The 16,585-nt window shown below is 39.5% G+C and overlaps 1 protein-coding gene across 4 annotated transcripts in view; it reads right to left on the bottom strand.

Moving 5' to 3' along the window:
• Positions 1-16,585, bottom strand: part of LOC309551399 (uncharacterized protein) — a 1,058,733-nt gene that overhangs the window by 812,738 nt on the left and 229,410 nt on the right. Inside the window, exon 1 of one of the 4 annotated variants that reach the window (XR_014225077.1) lies at positions 13,009-13,074. The exons of 1 other annotated variant lie outside the window; for it this stretch is intronic. The gene's annotated coding sequence lies outside the window, so the exon portion shown is untranslated. Of the gene's footprint in view, positions 1-13,008; positions 13,075-16,585 lie in introns of those variants that run through there. 2 more of the 4 variants (XR_014225078.1, XM_082251972.1) reach the window with 2 other exon arrangements.

Below are 16,585 nucleotides of genomic sequence, written 5' to 3'. Positions count from 1 at the left end.
TAAGGATTCTTACTCATTAAAGTAGTAACTGGGATGTGTGATTCAAAGAAACGTTCATTGGCTATTCCTATTCTGTCATTGTTACTTGGTTTATTCATTCAATAGAAAACAAAAAAAGGGACTGGCACTAATTTGATAAAATTACAGCAGTACTGAATATCTTAAAAGACCGATTCAGTTAAAATTTATATTTAGAAGTGTTGCATAGAAAAAAACACTTAACAGTTTCCTTCTTGGGGGCTTTATAGGTGAGAATGCAACAGGAGGTCCTAGAACGTTCAGCATAGCCATAACTCCAGTGAATTATATTAGTGGGGCAATCACTAAATACTAGTATTTAGTTAGATGCAAGTAATATGTTTTCTTTTGCACTTCCCATAGCTTCAGCATATTTTTTTTATATGAAAAGACATCTGCTCTTTTCTAGCTATAAAGAATAGTTGTTAGATCATTTTTGTTTATTACCTGAAGATAGTAAAGCTTAGTATTTGGGAATATTTATCTTCTATCATAACATCATATAACATTTAGGTAACAGTGTATTTCATTAATTAATTTCCCCTTACCTCAAACTAGGTAATTTAAAGCCAAATTAGGAACATTGTACAAATAGCTTACCCATTATAAAAAAAAGTTAGCCATTATTAGAAAACTGGACAAAGGAAAAGTATAAAACAGTGGAGCTATTTCTCTTAAAGACCAGTGAAGTTACATGCCTTAGTCTCTGAATATAAAGGGGTTGCTTTACTAAAGGCACTCACTTTGCAAGGGAATTGTCCCCAGAGCATAGTGAATAAGTCAAAGTTCTGGTGACTTCAATCATCCAATCATGTTCAAAATAGCTTACCCATTATAAAAAAAAGTTAGCCATTATTAGAAAACTGGATAAAGGAAAAGTATAAAACAGTGGAGCTATTTCTCCTAAAGACCAGTGAAGTTACATGCCTTAGTCTCTGAATATAAAGGGGTTGCTTTACTAAAGGCACTCACTTTGCAAGGGAATTGTCCCCAGAGCATAGTGAATAAGTCAAAGTTCTGGTGACTTCAATCATCCAATCATGTTCAAAATGCTGTTTTTTAAATTTTCGGTGTACATGATTTGGTAATCTCTGCAAAGTGAAATTTCACCACATTCTCTAAGCTTTGTGAAACGGTCACATGAAAAGTTCAACTTCACTTTCAGCCTATTTTACTTTAGTAAATCAACCCTTAAATGAATTCACAGATGTTATTGGTCAGTATATGCAACAGCTCTACTATTCTTTTTATTTTGTTCAATTTTTAATATAAATAAGGTAAGCAATAAATTTGAAATTATTTAAGAATTCGGCAACTAGGTTATAGATCTACGGCAGCAGATAATAATGGATCAATTAGAATCAAGTAAACAAGACACAAAGAAAAAAAAAAAAGATGTTTCCACTACCTGAACAGTTGCCTGTATCTTTATTTTTTCTGCAATTACTACTTGGTCTGAGAGAGCTAGTTCCCACAGCACCCCCTACTGTCTACATTTCACACTGTCAGTCAAAGAAACTCAAAGTTTAAAATAAAGTAAATAATAACAAAAAATTGCTTTACTTATTTGCACATAGTCTAGTGGTATGTATACAGTATTTACAGTGTGTAAAGCAGAATTGATTTTTATTGTGCCTATACCCAGAGTATGAGCTTCTGTAAAGACTGAATAAATAAACCAATTAGGCAAACCTGCCATTTCTGAAAACTCAATTGAAGACTCGCTATTTTAAATCACAGATCACCAGAACAGTTTCCACAATGTCAGATAAGGCCCCACAGGCCCATTAGGATGGAATCTACTATAAGATTTTAAAAAGAACTCAAAAAAGAATTTAAAAAATAGCTCATGCCTCCTTGATTCCACTCTGTGCTTCAATCTTCTGGTATCTCACAGGATGGCCAGATGCAAAGGAATAGATTTTCTACATGCAGATACAGAAACAGGGTGTGGGAAGAGAGTGTTTTGTTGTGAATGTAGTGTAAAAGAAGAGAGCAACAACAGAAACTGCTTGCCGGCGACATAAAGTGGGCTGCTTCCTTTTTCATGTTTCAACTACTGACTGTGCTTTACAAGTTACAGCCTTATACCATTCTCAGTGGTATGTTGGACTTTTTCAATGATTGATGGATACTAAATAACCTAGGTACTTGAATGTAAATTTATTATTACAAAATTGCTGTGATATGTAATTACATAATTTACCTAATAAAAAAAAAACACACATAAAGTACATTTCGTTTAAAACTGTTGTGGTGATCTGGTAATGAGCAACTGATCAACTGTAATGCACCAACGTGTGTTATACCACCATTTCTCTGGAAATGTCTCCTCTTTTGAGCACAATACACTTGATGATACGATACCTACTTTAGGTCTGTTATATTCATTTAAGGAATATGAAGCTAACATTGTTTCAAATGAACTTGTTCAAACAAAAATAGATATTTTAGATGTTATGATATGGAGAGATGATTACTTATATTAAAATAAAATATTATAGGGTGACTAGCATTCTAGGATCATAAAGGTGCATTTTCTAAAGAAGTTTTACCAAACATTTTATTTGTTCCTCCTGTCCCTTGGGTGACAAATTGACAAATTAGAAGTAGCGATTTGACCCTCTTCCTACGTTGTGTTATTGCTGAGATAGTAAGGTCAACAGCATACCCCCCCCCCCCCCCCACCACCATCACCACCACCACTGTCTGACCAGAGTGCTAGTCTCAGAAACCAGGTACTTCCATGAGACAAGAGCCATTACTATATATGCAGGGGAAGAGGGTGCATCTGTTCACCTATTCCACTCCCTCTGTCTTTGAATTGGTTGTCAGCATTAAGGCGGCCAGGTTGCAAAGTGTCATTGGTTGCTAGGATGCAGATGACCAGGCAGCATAGCATTTCCATGATGTGCACAGCCCATCACCCCTTCACAACCAATGACAGTATGTAGCCCTGTCTCCTAAATCCAAGCAGTCAAAGGCATAGTGCTGCTTGGCACCCATGTCCTAGTGAATAATAAAAAGACAAAGGGAGAGAAACAAGAGAACTGGGTGGAAGACAACTAGCTGACACGACCCTCCTCCAGATGGGCTTACTGAGCAGGGAGCAATAGAAACTACACAAAATATTAGTAACACCCTCAAACTGGGCTTCAATCAGGAGAGGAACAGAGAGGCTGTAACGCAAGGGATAAATTATTGATATTATTATTAAGGATTTATTTAGCGCCAACAGTCTGCGCAGCACTCTCATTAGAAAGGCTAATACACATAGCTAGACATACATTTATGGATCTGTTTTTATCTTGTTAATCCTCATGAGCGTTTAAAGTGACCCTGTTGCAAACTGCAGAAAATTTATTTTAAACCACCCTGTAAAATTAGAAGATAAATACTTACCTTTCCAGTAGGTACTGTCTTAAAATGTTTGTATTACTGATCTCTCCATCTCCACTGCTGGGTGTATTGAAAGCCTGGTCCCCTGCTAACTAAATGATAAATAAAAAATTTAAAAATGTAAATTGTAAAAAAAAAAGAAAATTGAAAAAAACTCTGACACTGTCCATTTCTCTACTGCCCTACTGACACCATCAACTATGCCCCAGAAATCATTTTAAACAAATGAAACAAAAAAATACTGAAAAATTCAATTGTAAAAAAAAAAAAAATAATAAAGAAATACTGACCTTGTCCACTGCCCTACCGACACCATCCTGCACATACTACCCACCACTGTACACTCCACGCTTCTCACCTGCACATTATACACACCTACATACACTCTGCACTCCTCTCCTGCACTAACTACCCACTGCCATACACTCCTCACAACTCTCCTGCACATACTAACCACAACCATACACTTTGCATTCTTCTGCTGCACATACTACCCACCACCATACACTCTGCACTCCTTTCCTGCACATATTACACACCTCCATACTCTTCACACTCCTCTCCTGCACATACTACCCACCACCATACACTCCACATCCCTCTCCCAGCACATACTACCCACCCACATACACTCAGCACCCCTCTCCCTGCACATACCACCCACCACCATACACTCCGCACTCCTCTCCTGCACATACTACCCACCACCATACACTCCACACCCCTCTTCCTGCACATACTACCCACCCACATACACTCAGCATGCCTCTCCCTGCACATACCAACCACCACCATACACTCCGCATTCCTCTCCTGCACATACTACCCACTGCCATACACTCCATACTCCTCTCCTGCACATACTGCCCATGGCCATACACTGCATACTCCTCTCCTGTACATACTACCCATGGCTATACAATCCATACTCCTCTCCTGCACATACTCCCCACCGCCATACACTCCACACCCCTCTCCCTGCACATACTACCCACCCCCATACACTCAGCACCCCTCTCCCTGCACATACTCCCCACTGCCATACACTCCACACCCCTCTCCCTGCACATACTACCCACCCCCATACACTCAGCACCCCTCTCCCTGCACATACTACCCACCCCCATACACTCCGCACTCCTCTCCTGCACAAACTACCCAATGTCATACACTCCATACTCCTCTCCTGCACATACTGTCCATGGCCATACACTCCATACTCCTCTCCTGCACATACTGCCCATGGCTTTACACTCCATACTCCTCTCCTGCACATACTACCCATCACCCTACACTCCACACTCCTCTCCTGCACATACTACCCACCCCCAAACACTCCGCACTCCTCTTCTGCACATACTACCCACCTCCATACACTCTGCACTGTACATTCCCTATTTAACATTACTGAATTCTGCACTATGTAAGTTATCTCAGACTCTATTAAACCACACCCCTTTAAGCCACACCCAATATTTAGCCACATTTTTTTTATCAATGTTTAGGGCCAACATTTTATCTTGCACACGGGTCCACTCATTTCATGATACGCCCCTGAGTAGTGGCCATATATATACAAAACAGCAACGTTTCAAAACACTGCCTGCTGGGAAGGTAGTCATCATTTTCATTTCCAGGGTGGTCTTAGTTTGAAATGATAGTAACAGAGTTGCTTTAATACAATTACTCCTGTGTGTGAATAGGCACAAGACATGTTTAAAAATATCAAACAGGGAAGATATTTGATAATCAGGGATTATCTCTCTCCTGAAAATGTTTTTATTTGAACCCTTTTTTTAAATAAGCTATACATTGTTAAACTAGAATTAGACCTTAATTATGTCTTCTTTTTAAATTCTTCTTTTTCCTCTTTAGTGATTCAAATTTTTTTACCAGGGTGCTAAATGGTTACTTTGCACAGAATTGGCCATTTATGTATATGGCATCTATGTGTATGGGCATCTAGAGATTGAGCCCAAATCAGGTTAAGATGACAAAATTTCTGTATATGTCTAATATAAATTCAAAGAAAGTAAATAAATTTCCAGCTATTATTCTAAAGTTTTAAAAAAGTACCATGTATACAAATAGGTGCTCTATGGAGGAATCATGTTCAAAAATTGATTTACCCTTAAAAAATATTATTTTAGCGTGATAAGGGAAAGTTTTCATTTGCTTTGCTTTACAAGTGGCAGACGGTGCCATATAAAGGAGGTTGCCATATTTTGACACATCTGATGCATCCGAGTTTATTAAAATAGAATAAAAAATGTATAACCATATCTCACATGTACCATGTTCCTATTTTTCTACTAGTAAACAAAGTCATTTTTTTAAACCATTTGCACTCTATGCCAGCCGTGAAATAAAGTAATTAGCAAACATAATAAATTCACACTTAGCGTGAATTAGGATTATCTTAATGTGCATTTGTCAGGCACTTAACAAAGGAAGCCTTTATAGTGAGAGGGCCCATCTGGCAGTGAAGAGGTTAAGATTAGTAACATATGTTCTTGTCAGCGTGTATTTAGCACCTGCAGAAATGAGCATGAGGACCGTGACAGCAGAGAGGGAGAGCGCCCGCTGAGGAGACTGTGCACAACTGTCAACAAATTTTACTTTGTTAATTTTTTCTTATTAAAAGCAATCCAAGAAAGGAGCGTAATAGTGCAGGTGTTCGGAGCGGCACAGCAAGACCATTTAATGAGAGGAAAGGTACGCAAACCTCTCACTCTATCATCCTCCTTTACAGATGAGGGCTGCAGTAGATCAGAGAGACTGAAAGTGCCTCCTGATAATCTTAAGATCTTGTCTGCTTAGCAATGTGTCTGTTTTGTAGGTTTTTTAATTGGCTTTTATCTGTACTGGAATCTAAAGTCTATGAGATTCCACAAAGTGCTGTGGAACACATACCTTCAAATGTGTGCTATGGGGGCGGGGGAGTAGCGCCATGCAGGGAAATTTGAAAAAAGGAGGAAAATAAGCTTGAATAGCCTCAAGGAAAGGAAAAATCCTTTAAAGGCTAAATACACATTTGTCGGCTTTTTCATAGTTGGAATTAAATGTGTATAATAGATAGAAAGGGTCTATTTTTCTGACATATGTGTTATTTTAAGACAGGGCAGTGATAGAATGAAACTTGTAAATCAAAACTTATTACCTTGTAAAGGAAAAGTCCACAGTATGTGCAATATTCATATACCTCATTGTCAGCATGTAGCCTTAGACAGATTTTAGACATAGTTGTCTACACAATGTTGGTAAATCGGTAAAGTGAATTCTGACTGAATACCCAAGGTTATTTCACTTTGTATATTGCTTTTTTTTATTTATGTGTACTACCTTGCCCTATTTAAAAGCAATATCTGAAATAATAAAACATATTATTTTGCTGATATTTGCACTGACCTGCCTTGCAATACCAAAAGTACAGGTAACCTCAAAAAGACAGATAATAAGTCAGAGAAACTAAGCTATGCAAAGTAATGCGACATTACTACAGAACACTACATAATACATTAACCAATTGAGGTTTACTGCTGCAGGGTAGTACCTGTGCACCGGATCATGTATATATATATATATGTGATCTGTCTCTTCTGGGTAGGGCACGCACATGCCCCTAGCACGCTCCTGCTGTGTTCACCCACAGCGGGAGCCCAGCGGTGGGTATCGCGTACTCAATGCCCGCCGGCACCCACCGATTGTTCGGTTACACAGGCAGAACGGCAGTCTGCCTATGTAAATGTAGCACCCTCCTAGACAGGTGCTAGGTAAAAGCATCTAATGCTCCTGCTGCTTATCAGGGGAGCCTGATCTTTAGTTAGGCCTGCTCCCTGTGCTCCTGTGCTCAGTGTGTATTCGTCTGGTCTGAGGGAGTGTCCCCACTGCAACCAATAGGGGGAGCTGTTGGACAGTGGAGGAAACCTGGCCAATGATGTACAAGCTTTTGTAACTGTCCCAGTGGATTGGCACCTGAGAAGGTGCATCATGGGATTGGTGATAAAAAATGGAGAGCCCATGGGGCAGGGTGGTATTTTGGCGGGAGCAAAGTCCCAGGAGGAGGTGGACGGCTGTCTCTTCTCCTGCAGAGTGAGGAAGGTGGTCCAAGTGGTCGGTCTAGGACTGCTGACCAGTGGAGCTGTTGGGCAGAGGACTTTGGGAAAAACAGTATCGTGAGTACTAAAGGATCTGCCTAGGGGTCTGCCTAAGAGAGGGGACCACTCCTAGAGAAGTCAGGGGATCAAGGAGTCAGCTCACTCAGGGTGTTACAGTAAATGGGGTGCCGTGTAGTGAACCCTGAAGATTAGGAACAAAGGGGGTGCCAGGAAGGGCCCTGAAGTTGTTCAGCAGTACAGTTCAGATTGCTTCAGAGTACAAATTGCTTCAGAGTACAGATTACCTCAGAGAGTTCCTTCAGTTCTGCGTCACAGCTAGTGACAGACTGAGACCAGCGGCCTAGCCGTGACTAGCTCAATTTCAGTGTTACTCAGCATTAACCAGCATTTATTCAAGGCGTTCCCGCCTATTGTGCATAGTTCTATTCAGTTGGAGTATCCCACTCATCCCTTCTCCTATCCAAGTTCCTAATAAAACACAAAAACCAAAGAAACTGGACTGATTCTTGTCTGAGGTAAAAACACTTGGAGAAATGCCAGATTGTTCTACTGTTGCTAATGGTAACCCAGGGGAACCCGTAACCAGCAGCTTCCTTGGGAGTAGTGCTACATAAACAGGCAGATTGCCATTCTGTCAATAGGGAAGGCATGGATCCTGTGTTCCTGTAAACCAGGGACATGGATCCATTCCTTCCCCTAGTAAAAGCACCTCCCACACAGTGCACAAACACTAGCTAGGCACACATTTAACTCTTTGATCGCCCCTGATGTTAACCCTTTCCCAGCCAGTGTCATTAGTACAGTGACAGTGCATATTTGTTAGCACTGATCACTGTATTAGTGTCACTGGTCCCCAAAAAGTGTCAAAAGTGTCAGTATGTGTCCAAATTGTCCGCCACAATATCACAGTCCCACCATAAGTCACTGATTACCACCATAACTAATAAAAAAATGAATAAATATATCCCTTTGTTTGTAGACACTAACTTTTGCGCAAACCAATCAGTATACAATTTTTGGGATTTTTTATTACCAAAAATATGTAGCAGAATCCATATTGGCCTAAACTGATGAAGAAATTCGATTTTTTTACATTTTTCATATGAGTATGTTTTATAGCAGAAAGTAAAAAATAATGTTTTGGGTTTTTTTTTTTAAATTGTTGTCATTTTTAGGCCCCTTTCACATGGGCGATCCGATACAAATAAATAATTGCTGTGTTAAAGTTTTCATTCAGAGTCATAGAACTCTCATTTTTAACCCAAATATTGTCTGAGATAAATTAACTCTCATATTGTTCGGGTAACATAATGCCACCAAAAGAAAGCTATATTTGTAAGAAAGAAAGGACATACATTTTATTTGGGTACATCGTTGCACGACTGCGCAATTGTCAATTAAAGTAACGCAGTGCAGCATTGCAAAAAATGGCCTGGTTATGAAGAAGGGTAAGTCTTCCAGAGGTCAAGTGGTTAATGGCACTATAATCATTTTACAACTACAGAAAAGTAGACTTTGAACACAAATAACAAAGAATAAAAGGTAGATGAAGGTAGGTTATTTTGATCAGAAGTGTTGGAAAACACTGTGGACAGTAAAGGTAGGTTATGATGATAATTGGGTAGTGTAGGGGTACATAGATAACCCTAAAATTGAAACATCTAGATCAGATAAAATCTAAATTTGTCAGGGTGGGAAATGTCTACTGACTACTTATTTCGCTGTCTCTGTTAACCTTCTTAGCGGTATTCCCGAGTGTGACTCGGGGTAAGATTTTAGTGCCAAAAGCGGTAACCCCGAGTCACACTCGGGGTAGCGCTAAGAAGATCGCTGGATGCTGGAGGAGGTTTTACTTACCTTTTCTCCGGGATCCAGCGAAGACTGCGAGCGGTATGCGGCGGCGGAGCTTCCTCCCGATCGTCTGCGAGCCCCGGCTTCCGTCTCCGGCGACGTGACGTCCGCCGGGGGGTGGAACCGGCGACAAATTCAAATGTAAAATGCACCAAACACACTGATACCGTTCAAAATAAAATCACATTACATTGCCCCCCAGTGCCATTTCCTGCAGTTTTACTGTACTTTTTATGTAAATATATGTATATATATATACATACATATATATATATATATATATATACACGTATATATATACACATATACATATATATATATATATATATATATACACATATACATATATATATATATATATATATATATATATATATATATATATATACACACACACACACATATATATATATATATATATATATACATATATACATATATATGTATATATATATATATATATATACACACGTATATATATATATACACGTAATTCTTGTGAATGAGCAGCCCAAACCAACTGTATACATTATATATATATATATATATATATATATATATATATATATATAATATATATATATATATAATATATGTATACATAATATATGTATACATATATATATATATATATATATATATATATATATATATATATATATATATAATATATATAATAAATGTATACAGTTGGTTTGGACTGCTCATTCACAAGAATTACATGCAAAATAATGGTACCGCTTTCAGCACCTAAAATCCAAAAGAATCATACCGCCAGGGAGGTTAAAGTGTAGTTCCAGGTGATTTTTTATTTTTTAAATAACCCCATGGTAGTCGCCGCTTGTACATTAAAAATTGCCATATGCTGTATTTTTATAGAGTTTCCACCTTTGTGCACATCTTAGGACTTACTTGGAACTCCTGATAAAGCAAGCAGCCATCCTAATTGGGGGCAACTGAAGCCTGCTGGGACTCTCTCCCTGGGTTAAGTGCATCTGACTACCCCAATCTTGTACCTGTGGAGTGTCCCCATCTCAGTTTTCTCATCCAGTGCAATAATTTAAGTACAGAAATTCACATAGAAAGTTATTGCTTTCCATTAGAATAGATGAACCTTTTGGTAATGCGGGTGTTGAAGATGATATATCGACTGCTGAAGTCTACTAAATGCTGCTTTGCAGCTACATGATACGTATTCAAATACTAAGATAAGGGTTCTTGGAACCTATACTTTAAAGGGGCCCTGTACTAAAAATATGAAGTTTGGCTATCTAACTAGGACACATTAGCATAGTTTAATGTGACAAAGTGATTAGTGACAAAATGTACCTTAGGCTTTTAATTTCTAATTAGAAAAAGCAGAGCACTTCTGCACACATGGCTGCACATAGACACTTTCTATTCTTAGAGCCTGTAGGAAGCAATATCCTGCTCATTCCCGCTGGATCACACTGGTTTTGTCATCAGGGGGTTGGGTCTAGGAACAGAAAGAACTGTTGACACTGTGCCATGGATAAAGAAAGTTGGCTTGTGCAAAGGAACAGCTGTATGTTGCCTATATTGCTATATTATTCACAACTGACATACTGTTTGAGGAAAAAGATTGTCTTAGTCTAGTTAAAGCGGTGTTCCAGCCTCCCCTTTCCCCCTCCAAAAATTAAAAGTCAGCAGCTACACATACTGTAGCTGCTGACTTTTAATATTAGGAGACTTACCTGTCCTGGAGTCCAGCGATGTCGGCACCACAGCCGATGTTTCCATTGGCTGTCGGGTGCTGCCGCCGCCATTGTCAGTGAGGGAACCCGGCAGTAAAGCCTTGCGGCTTCACAGGCGGGTCCCTAATGCGCACGCACGGAGCGCGCTGCGCATTCGGATTGGCTCGGCGGTAGGGGAAGGAGGAGGGGGCGGCGCCGTCTCCCGGAAGTGGGGAAGGGTACCTGTCAAAAACAGGTACCCATTTCTCCCCTCCCCCCTGAAAGGTGCCAAATGTAGCACCAGAGGGGGGAGGAAGCAAATGAGCAGAAGTTCCACTTTTGGGTGGAACTCCACTTTAATAATTAAAGGCTTAAAAAAATGTAATGGACTCTCACAATGTTTTTAACTACTTTGGGAATATGCTGCTTTTCAGTTAAGTTTTAAAAGCCAATCATACAATATGTACAAGGCTTTAGGTTTTATGACATTTCAGGGATATATGATGGCCAGCATATTCTAAATTTCTCATCACAAACTTCCTGAACATTCTTGCTTTTTGTATTTTAAAGTCTGGGGAGAGTGCCTACAATGGCGTTTAGGTTTGTGACATTCATGTTTTGTTTTGCAACTGAATTTTTCTTACGATTGAGTTCCTGGTATGAACATTTTACATATTTACATTAGCCTATCTTGGATAATTGCAAAGTGTATATGTGTATACCTGGCTGATCCCCATGGAAGCTGGAAATCACTGTACTAGGCACCATTAGGTTGCCCTACAGCTTAGTCAACACAAGATATCACTCATTCGACCGTCACCATTCTGACAGCACATTGCATGTTCTCAATGAATGCAAGGTGTTCTCTGATTGGACAAGGTGGAGTGGTGGAAAGATATCATGTTTTCCACCTGAACCAATAGGAGAAAGCTTTGTTTTGATTTCTGACTTCCACATGGATCAGTCAGGTATGACACATGCATATTTGTATTGGTCTAAGCTGGCCCAATGTAACTATGCAAAAATAGCCATACCCACTTACCCAGAATTTGGCTTTAACACGATAACTTGCAGAGGTTTACGTACCTAACTTTTAGTTGGAAATAAAATTCTCTGTTCTTTTTCAACTTGTGCCCAATTATGCATGACCGAAGCTCAAGATGCAAAAGTGGATTTTCTTTTTTCTTGGGATACCTTTCAAGGCCATCTGTAGCTTTCATTATTGCACAAGGCAACTACTAAGGCCTTAAATGATTAAGTAAAACAGGTCTTTGTTATGGTTTGCTCACCATTGCCATAGATTTTTTTTAAGTGACATGCTGAGTGCTGCAATGAGAGATTTTACATGGTAAATACATTGTGCTAAGTACATTGTCATGCCTAAAAGGCACTGGACCCGTTTTTCTCAGTTCGGTTTACATAAAATTTGGCAGGGGCGTAACTACAGGGGTTGCAGGGGTTGCAATCGCTACCGGGCCCCATGCTCCAGGGGGCCCAGTAGCAAAAAGGTGGGTGAACCTCTAGGATCTTAAAGGTCACACTTGCGACCGGGCCCTGGCATTTCACCACTGTGGGGAGGCCCCAAGATTGCAGGAAGGGGGCCCACTGCAGAACTTGTGAAAGGATCCTGATGCGGGACCATAATAAAAGGCCATGCAATGAGAGTAAAGAGCCCCAGGATTAGTGGGAAGAGCCCCGGGCTTGAAGGGAAGGGCCCCGGCCAGGGGTCTGGGGGGCCCTTCATGGTTTCTTGCATCGGGGCCCTGAAGGTTCTAGTTACGCCTCTGAAATTTGGTTCAGGTAACCTGCTATTATGAGGACTCCATATGCACAAATTACTTTACCTATATCTGCTTAAAAGTTGCAGATAGGTTTTATTTTTGACAGCTAGATGAACTTATTCAGTAACTTCCCTAAGTACACAGTACCAGAAATTGCCAACCTAGACTGACCTGTCAGTAGCCATCTTTTCCATCCAAAATGGTGAAGACATTTTTCCACGTGTAGAAATGGAAAGCTGCTGTCTTTTAAATGCTTTGCTTTGATGTCTGAAAGAGAAGCATAATTGGAGATTTTATTTTTCATTTTAGTAAACACAAGGCAATTTATCTATAGCGCAACATGATTTATAACAGCTCCTTGCACATAACCTTGCAAGTTCTGCTTAAAGGGTAACTCCAGTTTCGTGGAAAAAAATCAGCAAATAAAGAAAAAACAATATAGCGTATTGCGACACAAATCATATTGTAATTAAATGTTATTAAAAATTACCTTTACTTTTTATTCTGCAGCTGTTGTAATGTTCTAAAAATACAATGCAATATGGCTACCTGGAGGTGTTCTGTACACAGAATGTGTACTGACCACACCCCAGAAACATAATTTCCTGTTTGTTTGATTGGCTCACCAATTTTCCCAGAAGTCTGCCTAAGATACAAGTCAGATTTCTGGCATCCCCTGCAACAAAAAATTTCATTTTTGGTGGGATACTCCCAATAGGAATGCATCTAAAGGAATGCAGACCCAGCAGATTTCCTCATTAGAGCTCTGCAGCTGCCACAGCTGATAGATAATTATGAATCCACTCCCATTTGACCCATTCAGTACAGAGGAACAAATAATGATTTCTTCACAATAACAATTGGTAGGAATCTACAACAAAGTTTGTTAAAATGCTTGTAATGTACAGAGATCACCCAGAGGGGAATGTTTTTTCTCAAAAAAAGGGGAGTTACGCTTTTAGGGGAACTTTCTAGTGTGTGTTGATATTGGTGACTTGTTTTTGAAAGTAAAACTACTTGTATTGTCATCCTGATTTTGGCTTCACTACTTAGCTAGTGTCAAGAAATAGGAATGAAGCCACTAAAGTCCCAAGGTTCCAGATATGCACATACCTTTCCCTCTGGAGTGATTCATCAGGTAGCAGAGGAAGGATAGGGATGACAGTGCAAGTTTCAGTTCAGCAGTGACATTAAATTTTAACTTTTAACGTGTTCATTTGTAGAGTCCTTCCTTTGTTTATATTGAGATACCCCTGTGTCTAGCAGGTACAATGTTGGCCTTTGTAAGTATGCCTATTATAATATGCCATAGTCTTGGTTTAATTAGCAGCCTAGCTGAAGATTTAAAATCACTTCTGGTGCTTCATACAGCACTTTTGCCTTTCTTCATTTTACCCACTTAAAGTTTTACTACTATATGGCAGCGCTCCTGTGCAAAATCACATGTATATATGTTATTCTGCACTGCCGCCTGCAGGGGGCACGTGCACGCCACCTGCAGGCCAGCAACTTCTGCTGTGATTATTCACAGCAGAAGCCGATCTGCGGGTGCTGGGCACTGGATGTCCGCCGGCACCTGCTGATCGTCAGTAAAACACACAAAATGGGGATTTACTTATGTAAACAATGCAGATCTCCATTCTGACAGGGCGGAAGGGATGGATTGTTTGATCCTACAAAGCAGGCAATACAATCCATCACTCCCACTAGTAAAAGAACCTGACACAGTACAGAAAAATACTGGCTAGGCACAAAGTTAACCGTTTAATCGCCCTAGATGTTTAACCCCTTCAAAGCCAGTGTAATTAGTACAGTGACAATGCATATTTTTAGCACTGTATTAATGTCACCTAAACACAAAACGTCAAAAGTATCAATTAGTGTTCAATTGTTCTATAAGTCGCTGACCACCGCCTTTAAAATAAATACATAAAAATTCCATGAATGTATAATATAGTTTTTAGATGCATATTGGGATTTTTGTTTAAAAAAAAAAAAACATTTCGAAGATTACATAAGTGACTAACTGACATTATAAGTGTCAGTTAGTGTCAGATTGTTCTATAAGTCGCCGATTGCCGCCATTACTAGTATAAAAAAATAAATAAATAAAAATTCCATAAATATATAATATCGTTTTTAGATGCATGTTGGGATTTTTGTTTACAAAAAAACATTTAGCATAATACATATTGGCCTAAATTTACGAAATAATGTGATTTTATTGGATGTATTTTATAGCAATAAGTATTTTTTTTTTTTTTTCAAAATTGTCTTTTTTTTTGGTTATAATGCAAACACTAAAAAACACAGTGGTGATCAAATACCACCAAAAGAAAGCACTATTTTTGGGGCAAAAAAGGACATACATTTTGTTTGTGTACAGTGTCAGTTTAACTAATACAGTTCTATACAAAAGGGTGTATTGGATCAAAAGAGCCAAAGCACCAGGCGGCGCTAATCAATAATTAGAAACATATAAAAAGACTCAGGAATAGAATCCTAAGTATATGCAGTTAATGGGACTATGGAAAAATGTATCACAAAATCATACATCAAAACATAATGTCTCATGTAATCAGTCCATAATAATTAGAAATGATCCCGAAGTACACCATGTGAGGGAATATTAATGGTTAAACTTCATAGTCCTTCACCACACCACGTGCAACCTCTCCCAATGGTCCCACACTAACCAGAGGTTAATGGGTTAAAGGCCTGTCATTTCCATAAGATGTTAATTGGACCTCACTGACTGAACCACGAATTGGATACTCTCAAACGGATAGAGATATAAGGTCTCCTGGGCTAAACACCACTCTACTCAGCATTCCTCTTTAAGCCAGTATGGTAAGGAGGAAGCCACCAAGATTCTTATCCCCAAATTCCCCCAAGTAGCAAGGAGCAGTTCAGATCATAAGGCATGTCAACATGTAAAGAGGGAGGGAGCCACTCATAGTGTAGTATTCAATAAACTTTATTGAATCCCCTATATCCCCCCCTATATACAATGCACTTACACAGGTATTATAATAAAAGCATTAAAATAAGACCCGCAGATAGTGACAGTCCGTAGATGCAAACAGAGACAGGTGGCCCGTTCCCATCTGATTACTCCATTGAGAACAGCGGGGACCTGACAGCTCTGTCTCCACACACAGCGCGGAGACAGAGCTGCCCTCTGCCTGCTCAGCGGGGATCCGCAGATCGATCCCCCACTGAGGTAAACGGAGTCCGCCGACAGACTCCCCTGTGTGAAAGGGGCCTTACAGTGTGTCCCCTCACCAATATAGAATGCAGAAGCCCAGCTTCTAGATCTTTAACCCTTTGTTTAGGACAGACAGGAGTTGATTTACTAAAAGTGGAAAGTGCAAAATCTGGTGCAGCTGTGCATGGAAGCCAATCAGCTTCTAACTTCAACTGTTTAATGAAGCTTTCGCAAAAAAAAGAAACTGGAAGCTGATTGGTTTCTATGCAGAACTGCACCAGATTTTGCACTCTCCAGGTAAATCAACCCCACTGTGTTCACATCTAGTTTAGAACAGACAATGAGGTCTGCCAGCACAATAGAGACCCGGTATTTATGGTAAACATTAATTTCCCAGCCCTTTCTGCAAAAGAGAGGTACATCTCACTTGTGGAGTTTTTGAAAAAAGAGCAAGTCCATTGTATGCAGAAGTTTTTATTTGTTTTGAGCTCTGCTATGTGAATGATGGCATTGAGT

This window comes from Pelophylax lessonae (genome assembly GCF_965119305.1).
Source record: "Pelophylax lessonae genome assembly, chromosome: 3".
Classification (NCBI taxonomy): domain Eukaryota; kingdom Metazoa; phylum Chordata; class Amphibia; order Anura; family Ranidae; genus Pelophylax; species Pelophylax lessonae.
The sequence above is the reverse complement of the archived record's forward strand: the minus strand, read 5'-3'. Positions and strand labels throughout refer to the sequence as shown.